This window comes from Palaemon carinicauda, chromosome 3 (genome assembly GCF_036898095.1).
Source record: "Palaemon carinicauda isolate YSFRI2023 chromosome 3, ASM3689809v2, whole genome shotgun sequence".
In the NCBI taxonomy this organism is placed as follows: domain Eukaryota; kingdom Metazoa; phylum Arthropoda; class Malacostraca; order Decapoda; family Palaemonidae; genus Palaemon; species Palaemon carinicauda.
This window is the reverse complement of record NC_090727.1, coordinates 179661885-179667139: the sequence shown is the minus strand read 5'-3', so window position 1 is coordinate 179667139 and position 5255 is coordinate 179661885. Positions and strand designations below refer to the sequence as shown.

Sequence of the window (5255 nt, the reverse complement as noted above, 5' to 3'; positions counted from 1 at the left end):
GAAATATTAAAATGGTTATGAATGTACATTGTTTCTACTCTCGCAGTTATCTATGTAATTGACTGATTAATGCATTTAGGCTTTAAAAGTGTTTGTTGAGATATTCTAGATGCCAATCTTAACTGTAAATTCACTTCTGTGGAATATGTAATTTTTGTCTCTCTCAATTACAAAGAAAAAACATAGGTGTATGGAAAAAAATCTCTCAAGATTCAGGGAACCTGTCTGGCTGTCTACCATGAGGGAATTCTTTTTTTTTTTTCTTTTTTTTTTTACCGTGAATGCTTTGAATATTTTCCTCTTGCGGGACAAAAACTCGTGGTCTATCAAAATATTTTCCACTGCCCTGGATATGGGATATCGATCATTAACTGCCTGCGTTGTTCAGCTTGTTCATTATCCATTGTTGATCAATATTGTTCACAAATCTGACCATCTTGCTCAGCTCCCAGAAAGATGAATGGTACTACAAATCATTCTTAAAGTTTTAAGCCAGCTGTGACCCCTCCTCCATGCACACACACACACACACACACAAACGTAGAGTCACACTGTTATCATATTTCCTAAACCTACAAACATAAAGTAATTTAATATTACCTAAATTACTGCGAAAGAAAAGGTACGGGTAATCAGCTAACTCTTATTTAGAGTTGATATATTACAGATGCAGATATTTTCTTTTTATGAATACTGGCGTAAAATATCAACGAATGTTGATAACTTTCTATGGAAAAAGTAAGAAAAAATGCCCAAATTCTATCAATAAACTTATGGTGACTTTTCTAAAATATAAAATAATAGAACTCTTATCGTCATACACACGTGACTGGTGAAAGTTTATTCAACTTACACCAGCCAAGTGTAACAGAAGAATTTTATTAATACTATTTTCGCCTCATCATAATGAATGTATAAAAGCTTTACATGTATTTATTTTGATACCAAGAAATGTTGTTGATTGTAGAGCATAATGTGGTGATAAAAGATACGATAATTTTTCACATGCATACAATATATATTTTACGATAATTTTGGTGGAAAAACGATAATTTTGAATCGTCCGTATGGTAGTTTTTAAAGAAAATCTGGCAGTCCTGGGCAGTGTAACAGCCTAACAGATGATCCCTGGTCATAAAAAGTTGACTTAACACTTGTGGGATCGTGCAGTTCGCTCTTAATCGATACATCTCATCTTTGCACATCACTGTTAGTCTATAAAGCAGTTTCAAAATCAAAATCACTCAATTGACCAGCAAGTTTCGTAGGAAGCAGATAGTTTGCTCGGGCCTGCTCGAATTTAGAAAACGGGACCTCAAACAATAACGAAGCCAAAACTCCAAGAGACGTGTATACAGACGAAACCTTGAGCTGTTCCGCACCCAAGTAAGGAAATTGTGATTTTTTTTCACGTTTTGTGACTTGTAAATTTTATATGCATTGAACATATTAGTAACCAGATACTCAAAAACTTCCAGTTTATACACAGCACAATCTCTCAGACAAATAATAAAGATGAGTTACGTCACCCTGTCCCTACTTTAAAAATAACGAGTGCATTGAGCTAGTGTTGAAAACAGTAGCCTACTTGGTGGAAAAACTCATTATCCTATACGTCGAAAGAAAGAATTCAGTATTATACTTTGTTATTTTCTCCCTACGCGGGACCCATTTCTCTAAATAGTTAACACATTTCTGGTAATGATCTAGTTCTTTTGATTTTACATTCCAAGTGTCACACATCCGCGACTTTTAACGCAACCAATCAGCATGAAAGGTAAAATAGGCTTCTTTGTCATATTTTCTCCATAATCATCTTCTGTTTTGGCTAAAGATGTTAGTTACATTTTTCGGCGAGTCAACAACTGCATAGCAAATTTTGTACATACATACATATACCAAGGCACTTCCCCCAATTTTGGAGGGTAGCCAACATCAAACAAATGAAATAGAAAAGGGGACCTCTCCTCGCTACGTTCCTCCTAGCCTGGCAAGGGACTCAACCGAGTTCGGCTGGTACTGCTAGGGGTGCCACAACCCACCTCCCCCGTTATCCACCACAGATGAAGCTTCATAACGCTGAATCCCCTACTGCTCTTACCTCCGCGGTCTTCCAAGGCACCGTAGGAAGCAGCAGAGCCTATTGGAACTGCGTCACAATCAACCGCCATTCATTCCTAATTCTAGCACGCTCTCTTGCCTCTTTCACATCTATCCTCCTATCACCCAGAGCTTCCTTCCCTCCATCCATCCACCCAAACCTTGGCCTTCCTCTTGTACTTCTCCCATCAACTCTTGCATTCCTCACCTTCTTTAGCACACAGCCACTTTCCATTCTCTCAACATGGCCAAATCACCTCAACACATTCATATCCACTCTTGCTGCTAACTCATTTTTTACACCCGTTCTCACCCTCACTACTTCGTTTTTAACCCTATCTACTCTAGATACACCAGCCATGCTCCTTAGACATTTCATCTCAAACACATTCAATTTCTGTCTCTCCGTCACTTTCATTCCCCACAACTCCGATCCATACATCACAGTTGGTACAATCACTTTCTCATACAGAACTCTCTTTACATTCATGCCCAACCCTCTATTTTTTACTACTCCCTTAACTGCCCAAAACACTTTGCATCCTTCATTCACTCTCTTGACATCAGCTTCCACTCCACCATTTGCTGCAACAACAGATTCCAAGTACTTAAACTGATCCACCTCCTCATTCAACATGACATTCAACCTCGCACCACCCTCCCTTCTCGTACATCTCATAACCTTACTCTTACCCACATTAACTCTCAACTTCCTTCACTCACACACCCTTCCAAATTCTGTCACTAATCGGGCAAGCTTCTCTTCCGCATCTGCAACCAGTACAGTATCATCCGCAAACAATAACTGATTTTCCTCCCATTCATGGTCATTCTCGTCTACCAGTTTCAATCCTCGTCCAAGCACTCGAGTATTCACCTCTCTCACCACTATCAACATACAAGTTAAACAACCACGGCGACATCACACATCCCTGTCTCAGCCCCACTCTTACCGGAAACCAATGGTTCACTTCATTTCCTATCCTAACACATGCTTTACTACCTTTGTAGAAACTTTTCACTCCTTGCAACAACCTTCCACCAACTCCATATAACCTCATCACATTCCACATTGCTTCCCTATCAACTCTATCATACGCTTTCTCCAGATCCATAAACGCAACATACACATCCTTACCTTTTGCTAAATATTTCCTGCATATCTGTCTAACTGTAAAAATCTGATTCATACAACCTCTACCTCTTCTAAAACCACCCTGTACTTCTAAGATTGCATTCTCTGTTTTATCCTTAATCCTATTAATCAGTACTCTACCAACACTTTTCCCACCACACTCAACAAACTAATACCCCTGGAATTACAACACACAAGCACATCTCCCTTACCCTTATATAGTGGTACAATACACGCACAAACCCAATCTACTGGTACCATTGACAACACAAAACACATATTAAACAATCTCACCAACCATTCAAGTGCAGTCACACCCCCTTCCTTCAACATCTCAGCTCTCCCACCATCCATACCAGATGCTTTTCGTACTCTCGTTTCATCTAGTGCTCTCCTCACTTCCTCTCTTGTGATCTCTCTCACATTTTCATCTCCCATCACCGGCACCTCAACACCTGCAACAGCAATTACAGTATATCTTCCTCCCTATTATCCTCAACATTCAGTAAATTTTCAAAATATTCCGCCCACCCTTTCCTTGCCTCCTCTCCTTTTAACAACCTTTCATTTCCATCTTTCACTGTCTCTTCAATTCTTGAACTAGCCTTCCTTACTCTCTTCACTTCTTTCCAAAATTTCTTATTCTCTTCATATGAATGACCCAATCCCTGGCCCACCTCAGGTCAGCTGCCCTCTTTGCCTCATTTACCTTGCACTGTTTGTACTTGCCCTAAATTCTCCAACCTTTATTCGCAGTCCAAACTGAAGTGGCTTATGGTCGCATAATTGTGAAGCTTGCTTACAGTAGACCATACAGTAGACTGGGCCCAGCCACTTATTATGTTGCCATGACTTCCCCAGTTAATAAACACTGCTGTTTAAAGCCCACCCACGCTAGGTTTGGGAAGGGTCAGGCATGGTTGCTGATGACTCAGTAGGTAGACTTACGGCCCGCCCCCAAACCCTTCATCCCGAGCTCGCAAGGATGGTAAAGTTACGGACACTGCAAAAAACTATAGTTTGAGCAGGTCTCGAACCCCAGTCCAGCAGACCGCAAGCAGGGACGTTTGTAATAGACAACCATAACCCTTCGACCGTTATGGCGGAGGGAATAGCCTTTAACTCCTGCTCTCATTACCTATATCATCTCTGATAAGCAATATAAAATTTCAATCGATATTTTGTTTTATCAAGCAAGTTCATCAATCGATTTGGTAATAAAAGACAACACTCTTTCTGAAAGTACGAACGATGTCAGCATAATCCAATTAGAATACTTTTTATTGAATAATGTATAATCATCATTAAATTTTACAAATAATCCGTCGGTCTATAATTATACATAATTAACTTATCACTTATTTTCTCTTAGTACTCTCTCTCTCTCTCTCTCTCTCTCTCTCTCTCTCTCTCTCTCTCTCTCTCTCTCTCTCTCTCTCTCTCATAGGATTTTGAATTAAAATTCTGCCTCCTTTACCTAAATATACTTGTATATAAAAATTTAATGGATATCATCAGAATTAACTCTCCGCCAGTAAAATCATTGGCAGGCAAACAGAACAACTGTGTCTGGAGATGTAAATAGAAATTTTATAAATAGGTCTAACGCTTAAATAAGTACGGTGGAGAGAGAGAGAGAGAGAGAGAGAGAGAGAGAGAGAGAGAGAGAGAGAGAGAGAGAGAGAATCCATATTAATTTCATGAATATTGCAATACGCCATACATGGGCTATGCTAATAAAATCTAATGCTGCACATTACTTTTTATAAATGTACAATAAGAGTCAAATTCAAATTTATCCTGTGGCTCACATGTGTAACTTTTGACCTTGGGTAAGCCCAGCACGGTAAAAGAAATTACCTGCGATTGTGCACCTGGGGACGCAAACTCACATATCGACACACACACACACACACACACACATATATATATATATATATATATATATATATATATGTGTATATATATATATATATATATATATATATATACATATATATATAATATATATATATATATA

General features: G+C 38.8%; 1 pseudogene; it reads left to right on the top strand.

Annotated features, from left to right (window-relative positions):
• The first annotated feature begins 1157 nt into the window (after positions 1–1157).
• The window catches only part of LOC137635584 (probable chitinase 10), a 175439-nt pseudogene continuing 171341 nt past the window's right edge, over positions 1158–5255 (top strand).